The 20,652-nt window shown below is 42.3% G+C and overlaps 1 long non-coding RNA gene across 1 annotated transcript; it reads right to left on the bottom strand.

Annotated features, from left to right (window-relative positions):
* Positions 1-15,494: 15,494 nt before the first annotated feature.
* Positions 15,495-18,183, bottom strand: LOC119732870. Its single transcript, XR_005271614.1, has 3 exons — positions 18,030-18,183; positions 16,292-16,436; positions 15,495-15,855 (listed from the first exon to the last, which is right to left on the bottom strand). It is a non-coding gene; the product is annotated as an uncharacterized LOC119732870 (long non-coding RNA).
* Positions 18,184-20,652: the final 2,469 nt, after the last annotated feature.

Here is a 20,652-nt window from a genome sequence, read left to right on the forward strand (position 1 = left end):
CTGTCAGATATTTGCCCTTTGTATACTTTAGGCCAAAAAAAAAAAGTCTCCGGTTTCTGGTATGCGCGCGCGTCGCCGTAGCCATGCGCGTTGGCAAAATGAAAACATTTTTTTTTCAATGAAAGATGATGTCTCAAAACCGCCAAACTCACTGGTTTGACTGGAATCCTGCTGCTGCACAATTTTAACGTGTTTTTAGATTGGGTTATGGTCGAAAATAAGCTTTATGTGGCCTCTCTGGACTCCCATACATTTGCACTAAGTTTAGTCGGGCACCATTTGCAGTCATCAGCCGACATTTGAAGCAAAAAAATCAGGTAAAAAAAAAAAAAAGCCGCGTCGCCGCACCACTTTTTGGGCAAGCTCCATACCAGAAACCGGAGACTTTTTTTTTTTTGCCTTAATAAATTTACTTTACATTGTAGAAATAAATGTTGAGATGACCGTGAAAAAAAGACTTCCTCACTCGATTACATGTAGTATACTAGCAATTTATTGTTCAATTTTCATGTATACTAAACGCCTACCAATGGGTTAGGCTATCCGGTATTTTACATGCAATTGACAAAGGCCTGCTTTCTTTTCATGAAAGGTTCCTTTCAAAGTTTGTTCAACCAATACATTATTAAGCAAGAGACAATTGGTCATTGAAAACTGTAGTTTGTTGTGACAGTCTTATTGAAAACTTTTGAAACTAGTGGGAACTATTCATTTTACTGGATTCAGTGGTCTATTTTCTGGAATGAAAAAGCTAATTAAAAGTATAATAGCTTAATTAAAGTGTATTGGGTCGCTCGAGTAACGTCTGACTTGGGTTGGTAACAAGTCATTTTTTGCAATCCCAAGTCAAGTCACAAGTCATTGTTTGCAAGTCCAAGTCAAGTCACAAGTCAAAGCTGGTATTTACAAGTCAAGTCACAAGTCACAAAAATAGCGACTCGAGTCCGACTCGAGTCCAAGTCACATGACTCGAGTCAGCAACTCTGTTTGAAGCACATCTTTATTTACTGGTGTTATTGGTTTGTCCTGGGATAAATGAGGTCTGTCCCCTTCCTGTTCTGCTTTTAGGCTGTGTATAGGCCTATAGGGCGATCTGACTCTGTTATTATGTTGATCCACAAATGAGTTCTGGTAGCAGGGCTTTGCTTTGTGGGGTTAATTCAATGTTTTCTTTCCCCTTTCGAGCCCTGGCACGAAAACAGCTCAATAATTCAAATGTTTCCTTTCTTTATTTGAATCCCTTCAGCAAAGTGAGGACCACTGACTGATGAGGGAATTGCTCTACTGAGATGAGGATGAGCCTGCCTCAAGACATTGTCAGGGCTTCGACAGCCTCATCAAACAGAAACCAGAGGAACCGGAAGCAGGGAGGAGGACCGACAGATGAACGGATGACCTGCTTGCTGGGCTACCCATTACTGATTCTTGAGGTTAGTTTTTAGTTACATGTACCTAAAGAATAAGCAGAAACAAGTAATCAAAATGGGTGATCTGGCACTCTTCTATGTTCTCCCACAAATAAAGAGTGCTGGTAGTGGGGCACTGCTTTGTGGGGTTAATTCGAACATTTCTTTCCCCCCTCCCACCTCTTGCTCTACCTTTCAGATATTTCTTAATAATGATAACCCAGTCAAAACCTAGAAAACTCAGAGTCATTGTGAAGATGTACCCTGGAGGAATGCTATCAGTCAAAACCTAGAAAAGTCAGAGTCATTGTGAAGAATTATTTGATATTTTATAATGAGGATTTAAACGTACATACAGGCTGGACATTTGTCACAAAATGTCTCTCCCTGTTTATACATTACCCTAATCACATCATAAATTTGAAGCCATTTTGAAAACTGATATTCTCGTTTGACAACAATGTAAAATGTAATAATGAAACTGGAAGTGCCTATTAGAAACTGAATTTGTCCTAAGCACCCTTTTCCTTGCAGTGAAAAAAAAAGAAAAAAATACTAGCTCATCTTTTACCTTTATATGCAACATCCATAAACTTATGTAATTGGCCCATTAGAACCCTCCGATGCAAACATGCATTCTTAGCCATGCTGTTACTTGGGTCAAAATCAGTCAAGTGACCGTTTTTTGACCCGATGGAATTCTATGCATAGAACTACATTATTGACCCGTTTTGACTGCTTAAGTAACTGGCCATGAGAATGACTTGACCAACTGTGACCCGTAGAACAGTTGTTGATAATGAATATTTGTTGACTGTTATTGACCCGTTAAAGTACTGTCATACTCAGTAAGTTGCTGGTATTGACTGTTTGAAACATGATCCCTGTCAAAACAGCTGTGGGTGCTAAATTGCTGTTGACTGTTTTTGACTTGACAGTCCTTCTGATTTGAAAATCACAGGCGTGTGGAAAAAGGCACACCTGGACTTTTCTAGGTGTGTATTTTTTCTAGGTGTGTGATTTTCTAGGTGTGTGATCTGTGGTCCAGGGAAATTCAGGCATGCAATTGTTCACACTTCGCGGGAAGCTTTTAGGTGTGCGATGGTGTGGGGGTGTGATCGCACGCCTCAAATCAGAAGGACTGACTTGACAAAGTGCTGTCCACAGTTGGTGTTTGGTACTGACTGAAACATAATCCCTGTCAAAAAATCCCCCCCCCCCCTCCAAAACAAACCCATACCTATTACCCTGTTTTCAAATGCCATGTAATTGGAAGCAGAACTTTTTGGGTGGGGGCCTATTGGTATTGTCAGCTATTGGTAAGTGGCTGGTATTATCAAACATCTGTGGCTACTGTGTGGCTGTTGATTGTTGTATTGACCTTATAAAGTATTGTCTTCAAGTGGCTGGCATTGTCAAACAGCTGTGGCTACTGTGTGGCTGTTGATTGTTGTATTGACCTGATAAAGTATTGTCTGCAAGTGGCTGGCATTGTCAAACAGCTGTGGCTACTGTGTGACTGTTGATTGTTGTATTGACCTGATAAAGTATTGTCTGTAAGTGGCAGGCATTGGCAAACAGCTGTGGCTACTGTGTGCCTGTTGATTGTTGTTTTGACCTGATAAAGTGTTGTCTACAAGTGGCAGGCATTGGCAAACAGCTGTGGCTACTGTGTGGCTGTTGATTGTTGTATTGACCTGATAAAGTATTGTCTGTAAGTGGCAGGCATTGTCAAACAGCTGTGACTACTGCATGGCTGTTGATTGTTGTATTGACCAGATAAAGTATTGTCTGTAAGTGGCTGGTATTGTCAAACAGCTGTTGCTACTGTGTGGCTGTTGATTGTTGTATTGACCTGATAAAGTATTGTCTGCAAGTGGCAGGCATTGTCCAACAGCTGTGGCTACTGTGTGGCTGTTGATTGTTGCATTGACCAGATAAAGTATTGTCTGCAAGTGGCTGGCATTGTCCAACAGCTGTGGCTACTGTGTGGCTGTTGATTGTTTTATTGACCTGATAAAGCATTGTCTGCAAGTGGCAGGCATTGTCAAACAGCTGTGGCTGCTGTGTGGCTATTGATTGTTGTATTGACATGAGTAATGTTATAGAGTGCAGCGCTACTAACTGGTGGCTCCTCATCATGCTCTCCACCAATGTACTGATTTCCTCTTTCTTAGCGGTGTTTCCAGTCATGTCTTCATGTCACGTTGAACTTTAGCGCATACTGATCAACATGGTGAGCCAGAATATATGTAACATCATCTGGTTTGGGAGCATTTTAAGGGAGTTTTTCCTTCCTTTCCTGTGCATTTGGGGCTTTAGCAGTTTTTCTGCGCACCAAGACGTCAGGCATCTTTTGTGACTAGTAGATCACACCTTCTGCTGGTAACAATTGGATGTTCCTCCAGCACCAGTGCAGCACTTGATATGCTAATGAACCAATGTTGTCTCCCACTAAATTCAACAATGCCACTGCATCTGCCAATGGACTCCTCAATGGAGCGAGTCCTGCTTCATTCCAGCGAGTCAGATATTCGCCAATACACCGTTGGGCCTCCTTCAATAATGGACCCGATCTTTGCCGTCCATGTCCTCTTGCTGCTGAAATCTGCAGTGATATTGGACCCAGAACATGTCCAATCCATCCACCATCCAAATCTTCTGGACTGATCACTGGCACCTGTTGTTTTTGGCGCACTCGTTGTGGATGCAAGGCTGGGATCAACTTTGACATGCCCATTGTAATTGGAAATCGCACATGAAGTCAAGACGGACCCCATCACCCTGATTACTTCAATCAAAATTCACCAGCCCGGTATGTAAATGCACACAAAACTTGGTTTATCCACATCAGTCTGTGACTGTCATACTAAAGCGTCAACATAGCGTCAACACAGCGTCAACACATCCAAAATGCATTAAAAGTGACAAAAGCAGTATGTACACGTAACCCATACAGTAGGGACAGAAACAAGATTTTGGCTTAAAATCAATAGGTTAAACGTCTGAAAATTGCAATTTTCAGTTCAAGAAAATTGGCTCTCCGTGCCGCTCCGAGATCGGCTGCCATGTTGCCTCAGTGGCAGCACAAACCATTCCATTATGCTAAAGGGTGAGAGTGTCGTTCAATAAACCTCAGTCCCTCAGTCTCTCACAGATCAGAATGCATCCTTCTGCATCAAGGCGCCCTCTGTTGTAATGTCATAACCTACACACCCCTACTTGAAATGGTATAATCAAAGCTTTGTGCAAAGTCAAGATGGCGGACAACGACCGCGCAAGTTAAAGGTCATTTTTTCGCGTGAAAATAATATATTTTTAACAACTAATGGAAACTCAATCCAATGGAAATTCTCTTTTATTCTATGCTTTGCCATTCTATACCTTTTTTGGTCAATTCAGAATGTGTTTTGGAAGTGTTGACAGTGTGTTGACGCTTCTGTCATGTGTTGACGCTGTGTTGACGCTGTGTTGACTCTTTTTAGTGCGACCTGTCTGTGAGATCTAAACCCTCATAAACTCAAGCTAGACACTACCTTCTGCATGATTAATGCCCGGTCAATTCGGAACAAGACAACAGAACTTCTTGATTTTGTTTCTGAAAATCATCTTGATATCATTGGTATCTGTGGGACATGGTTATCCATCGCATCCTCCACAGCATTGATTTGAATCTCTGGTGCGCTGAGATTGAAGGCAACCATCTGTCAGCCCGATGCAGTGTTGCCAGTGTTGTAGTCGAGTACTTTTTTCTGAGTACCGAGTACTGCCGAGTACTCAGGGATGTGATTTCTACGTTTTTTTTCCGGAAATCCAGTTTTTGAGGGTTCAAAAGTCCACCAACGTGAATCGTGTGAATCCGTTGAGAAAATAGGGGGGTAGAATGTGCTAATTAATTATTCATAATGAGTTTTGCTTGCCGAAATATCCAAATTTACATTACTTAGTTAATCAATACGCACGCACATATTGAATAACCAATGCGAGAACGAGGTTGTAGACAATGCGTTGCCGTTAGCGCGATCATGTGATTTTTCGCTCGGGTCCGAGGTTGTGATTATTTAGGTCTAGTTCCTGTGTCGGTACCCAAGATGCACGTGTTGCGCTGGTCAGGTGTACAGACTAATATTGCTCAGCGTTCACAACAGCATACAGTACAGTGCAATCGTGTGGATTATGCACGTTGTTTCATGTGCGTCGAGTGTTTGTGTACGCGGTGTGTACGGATGCTTCCAACATGGCTGCGCCCAAAAAGTTGATATTGTCGCACGGAGATAAATCAGTGCAAGTGCTTGATAAAGAAGTGAAAAATAAGTTCTGGTGGGAATGGTTTCGGGACTCCGTTATTATTGACGGGCATCAGCATGAATTTCAAGAGTGTTTCGATAAAATAGCAACCGCTGGCAAGGTTTTTTGCAATGTTTGCAACGACACTATCAATTACGCGTCGAGTGGAAAGAAATTGCTCGTATCCCATGTGAAACACCCGAAGCACATCATCATCGAGACTGATTAGTCTGGTGCTTCCAAAGATGGTATGTTCCATTCAGGTGTGGATGAAGCAAAACAAATATTTGTGTAGAATAATCTTGTTTTATTTATTTCTTCATGCTTTTACAATGGTTATTTTTAATCACCATGGAGTATTTATAATTACAAATAAGTGACAAATCAATGATGATGGTGATGAACTGAAACAAAATGCAACAAAAGTGAAAAAAGAAATAACAAAATTGGCAAAATATTTTGGCTCAAATGATGGCCCAGAAAGGCTTAGATTGCACCACAGAGCATCTAAAATCCAAAATTTTTCGGGGCCCTTAAGCGGGCCCCGGACCCCACGCCATAATGGCTTCGTGCTCAACGGATTTTGTACTCATGTATAACATTTTCAGATTTTTTTTTATCACATCCCTGAGTACTTACTGTAATTTCCTGCGGATAAGACGCGTCTTATCTGACTTTCTAGACCACAAAAACATCGCTGCGCCTTATCTACAGGTGCGCCTTATCTGGTGTCGCTTGAGTTCAAAGTGACGGTCTTTGTGTGAAGAATTCTTCAATGCCGCAATCAATAATGCGGTCAACCAAGGCTCAACTCTCCAGACATTGTGACCGTATTTTCATTCCAACAATGCCGCGATGTGTTGATCCCCCATGATCGTGGTTTCATTCCAACAATGCCGCAATGCGTTGATCCCCCTTAGTGATCGTGCTTTCGTTCCAACAATGCCGTCATACAAACGTTTTTCTTTGTGGCCGTTTTTTCATTCCGAAAATGCTGCAATCAGAATTACTTAAACGTTTGGAAATCGCATTCACTCAAGTTCTATTGTGTAAACGTTGAGGGTGTTTATTGTACAGGATATCGAAGTCTGCTTTAGACTTTAGCCGTGTCCGCACTGGACTTTTTTTTTGGAAGGTTTTACCGAGACGATGGTAAAATGAGAAATGGTCAAATGTGACCACTGTCCGCACTTGGACTTTCGACACGGGAATATTTACCCTGGCCGCGTGGGAGAAGTAACCGAGCTGTCACAGTGTCAGTATAATGACTCACCGTACACAGAAAACAAATTGCCGATCACATTTTCAGCCGCCGATACGCACAGTAATATTACACACGCCATTTGCATGCACAACATAATCGTTTACACGATATTATTTCATTTTGACACGCTAAATCTTGACGAAAAGGCCGATAATTCTGACGCATTTGTGATGCAAGTCGTCAAAGCCATGCCGCTGTACGATGTTCCGTGCGGCAGCAGTGCCATCAGTATTCGTTGGTTCCCATCGCATGCTTACAGAATCGAAGCTATGATGTGGGCCAGGAACCAGTGACTACGGCCTATGTACGGTACCGGACCATGATGTTCCGTGCATGACTACAGTAGCGTATCAGGACGAATTTGGATCGTAGAAAATAACATACATCGGTGGAGAAAGAGAATTTCCGCAAATTAATTCTCAGAACGTGATCTCTCTTCTCTGTGTATGTATTTGTCCGTTGAAATATATATTTTAACGAGATTTTACCGCTCGGACTTGATGATACACCGCAGCGTGTTTCTACAAAATGTTCGGCCACTGCACGTGCAGGTTCGTGCGGTCTCTGTAAGCATGACATTAACAGGGCGCTCGGGCCGGATGTACGCTTTCCTGAGCCGCTTTTACCGACTCGCACTGTCCGCACTGGACTTATCGTCTCGGGAAAAGTGCTTCATGGCTCTACATGTGACCAGCCAATGTGGTTACGGTTTAATTCATCCTCCGAATAGTGTGATCGTTCTAAGGCAACACAATGGCCCCTTTGTGGCGATGTACCGACACCGGGTGACGCCTGGTGTTCTTCTGTGTGCGGTCAAACATGCGTCTTATGCGGCGGTGCGCCTTATCTGTTGGCGTTTGAATTTTTTTTGGGTGATTTTAGGGACCTGCGCCTTATCCGCCGCGCGCCTTATCCGCAGGAAATTACGGTACAGTACTGTAAGTAACCGAGTACAAGTACTTGTACCTCCGAGTACAAGAACAGGTCTACGAGTATGAGTACTTTTTCTTCCGAGTATGAGTACGAGTACTTTACTTCCGAGTACGAGTACAAGTAGTTGTATTCCGAATACAGCCATATGGCAAATGGTTGATTGTGCGTAATAATTGGCCCAGACCCAGTCAGACCCAGGCGCGGTTCTAGAACCAATATTTTGGGGGGGGCTAGCAGGGTGGATCCAGAATTTTTTCAGGGAGGCGTGCTGAAATGTAGACCGGTTATTTTCTCCAGACACTTAGGCCTCCGAAAATCAATAGGTGGGGAGCGCCAATAAAATCCTAAAATCATTCACACGATATTAACTACAAATGCACCCTTGTCACGACTATTTCTTTAGGGGGAGACCGTTCGCATGTACACATGTACATCACAATCCTTCTTTTTGCTAATACAATTTTTTTTTTTTACGGAATTTATTTTTGGGGGGCTAGACGAAATTTTTGGGGGGCTAAAGCCCCCCCCCCTAGCCCCCCCGTAGAACCGCGCCTGGTCAGACCGATATGCAGACCCAATCACGGCTAGCTGTTGTGTTTGTCTGGACGTGCACAGAGGAAAATCAGGAAACTTCAATTTCTCCAAAAGCCAGTCAACCATTTCAAACTGAAAGTATTGATAAAATAAGGCCATGGTGTATAAAGTCAAGCTATACCGTTTCCCCCTGAGTACTGCTATTCGAGTACGAGTACTTCGCTGCTTGAGTACGAGTTCCGTCATTTCTTTTCGGCCCGACACCGGTTGGTACACTGATGAGGTGTTGCAAGCTAAGCACAGACGAAGACAGCTTGAGCACAGGTGGCATGCATCCTCACTCGAGATTGACCGCCAACTACATCACCAACAATGCCAGCATGTGATCTCGCTGATCCGTAAGGCCAAAAGAACCCATTACTCAGAAATAGTCTCCAAGTGTTCCGGTGATCAAAAACAACTGTTACGTGTCGCCAACAAGCTTCTCCATAGGAATAAGGAATCTTCTTTACCACAAGTACGATTCTGACAAGTCACTGGCTGACCATTTCAGCCATTTTTCACGTCCAAGATTTCTTTGATTCGTGATGCACTACCTCCCCTTGTGCCAGATACAGATACTTCTACCCCCACCCCACCAACACAAACTACACTGACCAGTCTCCGTTCTGCCTCTCAAGATCATGGGCGGAAATCCCGGGGGACAGGGGGGACACGTCCCCCCCATGAATTTGGTAAGGGGGGACACAATGTCGAATGTCCCCTCCATGTTTTCATGTGTAGGTATGGGTGGGTGACCAACCATGGCAGAGTCTTAGGGAAAGCCTCTTTGATACGTCGCTTTGTGGCTGAGAACCAATTTGGTTTTCTTGTCGGTTCGACCACGGCTCTTGTACGCCTAGCCTACCCACGTACATGTACTGTACGTGCGTGTTGGTTCATGCGGTATACGTTATACACAATGTTGCCTGCGTACGTCATATAATTTGCTACTCCTATACCAAATTCGGCCCCACTCCGGCCCGCAATCGCTATGGTAGACTTGATGACAAGTCGTTAGACTATAGTGGTTAATGTCCGTCATCGATCAGCGCCAAAATCCGCATACCACCGCCGTTCATGCAACGTCAGCGCTACAACCATTCATGCAAAAGTCATGTACTAACGCGCGGCATGGTCAGTCTGTGTCTAACGACTTGACTAAGACGTTCTCAAGCGAATATTCATATATGCAGCCACTGCAATGCATATGCATGATGTTTCCATAGCGAGGGCCAATAGTAGCCCATCTGGCTTACGAAGAAACACCATTATAAATATGGGGGTATTATTACACGATCATTTTAAAGTTTCCATTTTATTTGGCAGTCCTGTTTTTAAAATTACAGTAAAAAAGCGTATAACATTGTAGATAATATTAGTACTTTTGCAACTGTCTTTGAATAAAAGGAGTAATATTTAAGTAATTATGGAAGTTGAAACTGTTACGAATAATTGTAAATCCCCTTCAAAAAATGAAGTGCGCGCCGACTGTAAACATAAGCTCCTTTTGGCCCATATGGTTTGTTGTAGTTTAACTAATCACCCTGAAAACGAACTCGTTCGCGGTTTGTGCCCATTTTTAAGGTTACAGAACCGCAATGACAAAATGCCCGATGCACACAATGAGGTTTAGAAATATATTGTTGCATTATCAAGGAGGCCATGCCCCCCCCCCCCAAAAAAAAACGAAACCAATTTTTTTGTTTTTTGTGACATCGCAATAAAGGCAGGCAATGAGTACACCCCCATCTTTTCCTCAAAACAAATTGGTAAAAGTGGTCAGAAATTGCCTCAGATCGCATCACAGAGCATCTAGAATCCAAAAAATTCTCGGGGCCCTTAAGCGGGCCCCGAAACCCCATGCCGTAATTTTTTGGACCCACTTTTTTGGGGGGACCAAACTTTTGTTGGGCCCCCCCCCTAAAAAAATTGTGTTCTGGATCCACCCTTGCGGCGGACGCGAGTAAAACCACTCATTACAGACTTGATTTCAGGTCTGTCGCTATGGCTGCCATACCCCATGGAAATATTACGAGTGGAAAGTTGTCCGTTCAGCCTGTGACTTTTGGAGAGTAATATAATTTCGGGAAGAAAAAAAAACCTGTCCCCCCCACGTTCAAGGAGCGATTTCCGCCCTTGCTCAAGATGAGACACTGCATGACCAGTCTCTGTTCCGCCTCTCAAGATGAGGTTTGCACTGTCATCTTCAAATCCCCAGCCAAATCATGTGACTTGAACCCTATACCAACCTGGCTCCTTAAGCAATGTTCTGAATCCATCGTTCCTGCCATCACCACGATTATCAACCGCAGCCTGCAATGCAGTGTTGTTTCTTCTGTTTTCAAAGTTGCCCACGTGTGTCCAGCATTGTTAAAGAACTCCAAAACTACCGCCCAGTTTCCAACTTGCCGTACATCTCAAAGTTACTTGAGCATGTTTCTATCTCCAGGCTGTCGATGCATTTACGGAATAATGATCTATTGGATAGTCGCCAATCTGCAAATCGTCAGAAACATAATGTAGAAACATTACTTGTTCATCTGTCCGCGACCACATCCTACGACAGATGGATGTTGGCAAAGTAATGGCGTTTGTGCTTCTCGATCTGTCATCAGCATTTGACACCATAGATCACGCCATCCTGATCAGTCGCTTGCACTCTTTGGGAGTGCACGATGCAGCCTTGCAGTGGTTTGACTCATACCTTGAAGACCGGCAACAGTCTGTTAACATCAGTGGAGTATTATCTGCTCCTGCCTCCCTTGACTGTGGTGTTCCTCAGGGATCTGTTGGCGGTCCCATGTTATTCACCATCTACATTTTACCACTCGGCCAGATCATCCAGAAACACAACCTTCAATATCACTGCTATGCTGATGGCATACAGCTGTATCAATCCTTCAATCCATCTCAAACCAATGCTGTGTCTGCCCTGGAGAATCTTGAGGCTTTCATTGATGAGATCAAGACATGGATGATGACAAACAGTCTCAAATTGAATGACAACAAGTCTGAATTTATCCTGTGTGGCTCAAAACAACAACTCGCCAAGTTCAATATCACCAGCATTAGGATTGGAGATTGCCACATCCATCCTTCCACCAAGTGTCGCAACCTAGGTGTCACTTTTGACCCCCACATCGCTTTCAAGTCACTACAAGGAACTTCACCGGACTACATAACGGACATTATCTCGAAATATCAGCCGTCACGTAGTCTTCGTTCGGCTGGAGCGCTACAGCTTACTGTTCCTTGCACCAATCACTCTTGGGGAAACCGGTCTTTCTCAATCACCGCTCCCGAACTCTGGAACAATCTACCCCTTGAAATTTGCCAGTCATTATCATTGTCTGTATTTAAATCTTCTGTGAAAACTCATATGTTTACCTCACGTTTTTGTGTTTAATGAGTTGATGTTTATTACTCCTGTCACTAATTTCTGTTATTCAAATTTAACTTAATTTATACTGTAATTGTTTTGTATGTATTGTGCGCCATGAGCGTCTTGCTTGGCGGATATCGGCGCCTTATAAATGTTCATTATTATTATTATTATTACTATTTCCAAACATGTGTCAAGTGACACATTTTTGGAAATGTCTGTGAATTGGTCCCCCCCATGCATTGCTATTTGTACTTGGTTTGCAATAGGGCTTGCTCAATGACGTCCAAATCTGTAGGAGAGCTGCAACTGCGTATTTTATGCAATATATCATGCATTGCGCAGTGTTGAAAATGTTCCAAACATGTGCGCTTATTGCCTGAAATGTTTTTCGAATTTCGACGCGGCCGATGCCCTTATGCAATTGGATGCTCAGTATGTATGTTGATGCACGCGGCTGGTCTGTAGGAAATGACGTCATTTTACAAGACATATTGGGGAATGCACAAATGGGTGACAACCTTCTCCCATGCTGCCAATTTCCAAACGTTTGTCAAGTGACACATTTTTTGAAATTTCTGTAAATCCGCCCTTCCCCCATGCATTCTAATTTGTAATTGGTTTGCAATTGGGGGATCCACGAATGAGTGACAACCTTGCATGACGTCAATTTCCAAACATGTGTCAAGAGGCACATTTGTGGAAATTTCTGTTGATCTGCCCCCCCCCCCCCATGTGTTCTAATTGCCCCCCCCCCAAATGTGTCGAGCGACACATTTTTGGAAATTTCTGTAAATCTCCCCATGTGCTCTAATTTGTACTCGGTTTGCATTCGGGGGATTTACAAATGAGTGACAACCTTCTCGCATGCTATCGGTTTCCAAACGTGTGTCAAGTGACACATTTTTGGAAATTTCTGTGAATCCTTCTACTCCCCTATGTGTTCTAATTTGTACTTAATTCACGAATGATTGACAACCTTCTGGCATGCTGTCAATTTGCAGAATTTTAAGAAAATAAGATCCTTTCCAAAGATGTGTCAAGTGACACATTTTTGGAAATTTCTGTGAATCTGCCACCTCCCGAATGCGTTCCAATTGGTACCGGTACTTAGTTTACAATTGGGGAATCCTCGAATGGTTGACAACTTTCTGCCATGCTCTCAATTTGAAGAAAACAAAAGAAGATCATTTCCAAAGATTTGTCATGTGACACAGTTTTGGAAATTTTTGGAAATCCCCCAATGCGTTGTTACAATTTGGGAAGCCACAAATGAATGACAACCTTCTCGCATACCTTCTTGCGTGTCAAGTGACACATTGTTGAAAATTTCTGTGAATTGGCTCCTCCCCCATGCTTCTAATTTGTACTTGGTTTGCAATTTGGGAATCCATGAATGGGTCCAAACCTTGCATGCTGTCAATTTCCATAGATGTTCATAGGAGTTATTAAGGAAAATTCTGTGAATCTGGCCCCCACGGCAGTTCCACATGCATAGCGCGCACACACACAAAGGTTCTGTAATGCGTTAGTTCTGTATTTGTGAACTCCAATGATGCCGGTGACGTCACACAACATGGCGCTGTCCACATACAGAAAAAATACATCGATGTTTCGTCCCAAATAATGTCAAAATTAGACACTTTAGAAATACGTTTTATTATCATAAATGACAGGCAATGACGGGATATGATGTTTTCTTTAGGAAATAAATGAGAAAGGGGTATAATTTATATGCCAAGGTGTGTTTTAAGGGAATTTTCGCCAACATTTTTGCAATGCGGGATGAATTTATTCGCGTATCGAAGACTTTTAAAAGCCCTTAAAGAAAAAGGGAAACGCAGTTTTTCAGAAGAAATAAATAGCCAAATCATACTTTTTCTTGGTCGGGTCGACATTTTAAAATAAAATATAGACGTTGAAAGTCAGCCTACAATTCCAAAGCTTCGCTGTGAATTCGGGCTGCTGCATCGCTGGTTCATGATCTAGTATCCCACTAATACATGCAAACTGGCGCGTGGGTACCAACTGGCCTAGCGCCGCGTGTGTTGTGTACACAAAAGCGCCGTACAACGTGTACACATGTACATATGTGTACGTAAAACCATCGCATTTTACGGACAATCGCAAGACATTGAATAAAATTTAAAAATACATAAAATGCAAAACAGATTACATAGAAATAAAGAACCATCTGTCTTTAGATGAAAACACTCACTTTGGACAAAATAAACACACAGTCCGAAATTCACAAATGTTTAGTGTTGTACAGTGAGTGAGTGAGCGAGTGTTGTACAGCATATTAAAGCAGCACAATCCAAAACCAAGCATGAATTTGCCATCAGTATGAGACACTCTATCCTCTTAATATTCTGGGGGAAGTTGCCGACAATTAATTGGATCTATAGCTTTATAAACAAAACAATAACAAATAGGTTTTTGTTTGGCAATAAACGCATTCTTTATTTCACAACCAATCCATATCATTTAAAAAGTTTCATTTACAGAAGTGAAACTTCACAACAGCCATATTTTACAAGTAAATAAAGTGCACATGTAATGCAGGCATGAACTGAACCAGTGAGATCAGGTTTGGCAAGTGATAAAACTATGAAAAGTCTGAAAAATTAAATAGGGTAGTTGCAGTTGATTCAAGAAATTGATTCAAAAATTCAACTTTATGAAAGGTCAAATGGATTTAAGTATACCCCCACACCTGAAGACAGTAAAGGCTTTTTTTATATTTATTTATTATTAAATATTTTGTTGGAGAATGGAGCTTGCAGTTCAACTGCACTATTTCATGAGTGGTGGTGATGGCAATTTCAGGTTTCAAATTTTCGCTTCATTAAAATTTCACATACGTACGTGTACACGTACCTGGATCGGACCTGCACCAGATTTACAAAGCACATCACTTCACAATTTGATGCAAACACAGTCCACTGTGAAGTTCTTTTCCAGTGTGAATGCATCATACATCGTCAATTTTGTTAAATATTTTAGAAAAGTTTTCACAAGTACAATCGACGACTCTTTGTTGACTTTTCGACGACTATTTACTGTTCTTTGAATAAATACATAACATGAAAATACATGTACATGTACATGTAGCCACCTTTTGTCCTTTGAATACACTACGACGTGTCGCACTTACAGCACATTTTGTGAAATGAATCACAGGATGCGTCATCCTAGGGATACAACGATGCATCGTAGGTTACAATAAGTGTCGTGAAATCAGGTACAGATTGTCACCGTCACTACGAACGACACTCTCGCATCCGTGTGTGCACTGTACGAGCGCGTGTTTACAGAACCGGGATATTTTGGGTTTTACGAACTGACATCCGCCACAGTGCGGCACTTTTAGAGCGCACCCCGTACATTTTTGTTTTCACGAACTGACACCCAAGCATGATGCGGCAATACATCTATCCGTGTACTTGTGCGATTATACATGTACAAATTTTTCATTAAAAAGCGATTTAATTGGTAAAATTAAGATCAGTGTCAGTTCGTGAAACCGAAAATGCATGGGTGCGCTCTAAAAGTGTCGCACTATGGGGGATGTCAGTTATCTCCTAAATTCCCAAACTATCTCAATTCTCTCAAAAACCCCCCCCCCCCCCCCCCCCCCCCCCCCCCCCCCCCGGCAGTAAGATATTCATTTATATATGAAATGTTTACGTCAACTATGTTATTCAAGCATCTGGGACAGGGAGGCAGCGAACAGACTACACCTACCACTCCCAATTCAGATCACACTAAACATACATGTACATGTACTCCACACCATGGACTATTTAGAAAGGTTCAGAGTGGGGGTTGGGCTGTTTGAATGAACATGGACATGTCATGGCATGGTCAGGAACTGATACGGAGTTCAATCGCAATGGGTGGGTAGTACAGATCAGATGTGGAGGAATCCAAAGCTCGTCCATTATACGCGGCCATGCATGTCGTTGCCATCTTCAATCCAGAAATAGGAAGAAACTCTTCAAAACCTGAAAGCACAACAAGAATATAACAAATGGAACAAAGTTAATGGGATACTTTGAGATGCATGGTGGCAGCAAATACACCAGTCCTTTTCTGGTGTTGACGTCAATTTGAACATGTGCACATTAGGTTAAATGGGATGTAAAAAAAATGAAAAGGACAGGTAAAAGGAAGCGTCTCAAAAGTCTCTGTTGAAAAATATTGCCAGGTTATTTTCAAGATTTTGTCTGTGCCTTATCTTAAACAACTTTGCTGGGATTTTTCTTGCATTGAATATGAGTGTTAAAAACCATAGAAGATAAGAAAGTTTCATATTTTATCTTTTTCTATAGGCACAGACATACATGTAAACATGTACTTGTACATGTACATGATGTATGTACATGCATGTACATACATGCCATGATCAATTTCTAAGTAAAATAATATCAAGATGCTCACCGATGAAAGTTGTCAAATTTTCTGAAGGTATCCTTTGTCATGGCAGGGTACGTCATCTGCGTGTCATGGTGGAATGCCGTACACTCCGCAAAAGAAGAAATGTAGGCCAACCTCCTCCACAGCGTCCGAGAGACAACCAATAGGTCTAGATGGCAAATTCAAGTACACATTCAAGTTCTTGTACAGTTACGTTAATTTTTGTGTTTGTACACAACAAGAACAAGAGCATGCATTACATGGGTTTGGAGTAAACTCGGTACCCAACAACCACAAGACTGTTACCGACTCGGTCCCTAACTGACGGGGTCTGACCGTCTGAGACAGCATGGCCAACTCAGTTCCAGGTCAACTTGGTCCCAGGTACAAATGTATAAAGTCGGTCCAATGTCAACTAAGTCTCAAGTCATTTTAGTCCCAGGTCAAATTTGAAATTAATGGAAAAACTACTCTACAATTATATGACTGAGGGCGAAAAAGAAAAGCCCAATGACGGCCCTGGCAATGTAACCTACATGTAGGGCCTACATGTCAAATCCTTTGTTTACGCATTTAGAACATACAGTACACAGTTTCCTTGAGAAGTTTTCAAGAACATTAATCAAATGAGCAATGTCAGGCTCCTGCCTGCAAAGAATGACCTCCATTCCTCCATCATCATGTTCCTGCATGATGCATGCCAGCAAATCCTGACCACGCTGACTATACATGAAATGTAAAAATCATATTGAAATTGGAGGATTCAGGACTGTTAGGATTAAGGAATGCATTATGATTATTTATTACGAATACGTAATTGCAACTAGCAAGGCACACTGGGCAGAAATATTTCTTAGATGAAAGTCTTGTACATACACGAGTCGTTGCGTCGTCCAAAAGTGCGTGCTGTGGGATAGCTCAAGGCGCCTACGCAACGACTGTTTCATGTACGACATTACTGTAATGACTTCCTGTCATGGCGCGGCGTACGTACACAAAATCCTTGTGTCGCAGGCTAAAAACAAGGAGAAACTACAAAAACTACATCTTCTGAGCAGAGTAAATACATAATCTGTAGGCTTACCTTTGAGATGTCCTTCTAAAAAATATCCTACTAGCCATGCTGATTAGTCTTCCCCAATTTCCTTTAAAAAAATAATAAATAAATTTATAAAAAAAAAAGGAAAAAAAAAAGAGCGTATTCTTCTAATGGAAGTTATACTCATAGCTCCGATAATAATATTATACCTTCAACTAAAATAAATAATTCAATTCCAGGCAAAAAAGATTTTCGTTCGTCTGTCGTTTTACTTGTTGCCATCTTTGTGTCTGTAAACATTTGTATCCCCTCGTGCCGAGCTTGGCAATGATTGGATCTTTATAACTGGTCGTCAAGCTCATTTAAAGGCACTTTCCGAACGGTTTAAACCCCCTTTCTCTACGAGGATCGTCTGATCGTCTGACGTATCGTGAGGTACGCCTAGGGACAGCTATAGACCTTATGTTTGTAGCAATACGAAAAAAATATTTCTTAGATGAAAGTCTTCTACATACACGAGTCGTTGCGTCGTCCAAAAGTGCGTGCTGTGGGATAGCTCAAGGCGCCTACGCTACGACTGTTTCATGTACGACATTACTGTAATGACTTCCTGTCATGGCGCGGCGTACGTACACAAAATCCTTGTGTCGCAGGCTAGAAACAAGGAGAAACTACAAAAACTACATCTTCTGAGCAGAGTAAATACATGATCTGTAGGCTTACCTTTGAGATTTCCATCTGAATCTCCGAAATCATGCCAAAACATGGCCACGAAGGTCCCCACTCGTCACGCCATGACACTGCATGTACACTTCGTACGTCGCGACTTGACGAATTCCTGTTTTATTCACCCTCAGTATTGGCTAAAATCTCACGAAAGCATGTCAACCCAAACCTTTCGTCCATATCAATGTCAACCTAGATAACCCATTTATTGATAGATTGACCAAGTATGCGTCACAAAACTGCATTTTACTTTAAAAATGATGTTTTCTCGAAGTGGAAATGACGGCACGAAAACGCTTAATCGTACCAGGTCACAAGTCACACGCTGCATAAAAAACACACATTATCAGAATTTGTGCACGCTATATGGCAACTGTCGACCGTACATAGCTTCATTGATGTTTGTAGAGCCTTATTTGGTAATCTGTTGCATATTCATTTTAATAAACCAATCAATCTTTATATCTTTCGCGGGGTATTTAAATCCACCAACGAAACAAAGGGATCGCTGCGCGTAATGTTTATTTACATCGCGCTAGGTTGTCACGTGGTATTACCACTAACTCCATCTCGCCAACAGAGGGCGTACTTTTTTATGCGTGAAACTGCCGTGTTCTTTATGCATCCTGTTCATATGCATTGCAACCGTTAACTGACTTAAATTGTGTTCCAGATGAATTTTGTTCGTTCCGTTCTTCTTTTAACTCAAACATATTCTGAATCCACACCGCCCCCCATTAATGGATCTTTTTCTCACTCTTCAACAGTGAACAACTTTATTTACCGTGTGGAACGTCATCCCACCTCATGAATGGACTCCACCGTGACTACGCTTCTTGAGAGGTTGATATTAGCAGTGTTTTCAGCAGACTCTAAGGCCTGGATCTCGATTGGATTGAGCGCTTGAACACTTGAACACTTGACCCGAGTTGACGACCCCAAGGCCTTGACCCAATGGTGCGGACCCACGGAAGTGGCCTGAGTCTTTAGCCAACGGCCATGCTCCGAGTAAGTGGCGGCCCACGGAATTGGCCCGAGTCGGCGGCCCACGGCAAACCCCCGAGGTGCCGGCCCCCGGAACGGGCCCGAGTCGTCCATCGGCTCACAGCCTTTCGCCGGGGTGTCGTCCCACGGACTTGCTCGAGTCGTCGGCCCACGGCCTTGCACCGGGTTGTCGTCCTACGGACTGGCCCGAGTCATCGACCATGCCTTGACCCGAGGTGCCGAGCTACGGACTTGACCAGATCCATCAACCCGCGGCCTTGTGACCACTACCGTGAATGCTCTTTGGAATTCTTGTGGTGAGTTTTATTTTAGAAACAAAAAGAGACCTGTATATGAAGAAATATGATTCCTCGGGTGGTATTTTAACATGCAAAAATATACAGTGCTTGATTTCCTATCAAAATATGTATTCAAAGTTTGCATTAAACTCGTTCTCAAATGCTATACTTTTCATTTCGAAAATTTCAGTAAAAACTGATTGTGTATGTCTTTGAAATGTTAGTATGAAATGGTGTACATAATAGATTTTGATTATTTTAACGATGGCTTTTTGTAATTTGTCCAGCGGTAACCGCGCGGCCATTGCTACCGTATTGTATCTAGTTCGATCCTTGCAAATGTTAGCCAGGTTGTAGGCCCTTCAGTTTTCTCAGGTGCAAGGGGAATACCCAGCTTATTACTCAGTGTTTGAAATCCGACCAAATTATGCGCACCCTGTTGATGAGATGTTGAAATGATAACAAAATCATCCAGAATATGGACTATTCCAGAATAAATGGTTAACACTTTATATCTAGTTTAGATGGCACACATCCTGGGCCCACTTTCTTCAAAATTTTTATTGCGTCATCGGTTGACGCATACTTGACTGTTGTGTTCCAATCTGGTATTCCATCGTTTACGGAACCATGTTTAGGATGAGACAAATGATGAATTATTCAAAATGAACCAGGCTGTCTTTTAGGAACTAAACCAATCGAGCTAACGCAAAAATTATCAAGTGGCAAGTCTTGGAACGGCCCTGCGCGCCTACCTTGTCTAAGTTCTAACCCTAGTTTTTCAGAAACCACTTTTGGATTTTGAAGAGCAGATTTTAAATTTGTTGATGTCCTAAATTTTTGATTGCCTGTAAAACCTAAAAACCAATTGTAAAACCATGAATTAAGAATTTGTACTTAATGGCATCATAGCCGTGTAACATGGTTTGAAGCACATCTTTATTTACTGGTGTTATTGGTTTGTCCTGGGATAAATGAGGCCTGTCCCCTTCCTGTTCTGCTTTTAGGCTGTGTATAGGCCTATAGGGCGATCTGACTCTGTTATTATGTTTATCCACAAATGAGTTCTGGTAGCAGGGCTTTGCTTTGTGGGGTTAATTCAATGTTTTCTTTCACTTTCGAGCCCTGGCACGAATACAGCTCAATAATTCAAATGTTTCCTTTCTTTATTTGAATCCCTTCAGCAAAGTGAGGACCACTGACTGATGAGGGAATTGCTCTACTGAGATGAGGATGAGCCTGCCTCAAGTCATTGTCAGGGCTCCGACAGCCTCATCAAACAGAAACCCGAGGAACCGGAAGCAGGGAGGAGGACCGACAGATGAACGGATGACCTG

This window comes from Patiria miniata, unplaced genomic scaffold, assembly GCF_015706575.1.
Source record: "Patiria miniata isolate m_02_andy unplaced genomic scaffold, ASM1570657v1 HiC_scaffold_25, whole genome shotgun sequence".
Taxonomy (NCBI): domain Eukaryota; kingdom Metazoa; phylum Echinodermata; class Asteroidea; order Valvatida; family Asterinidae; genus Patiria; species Patiria miniata.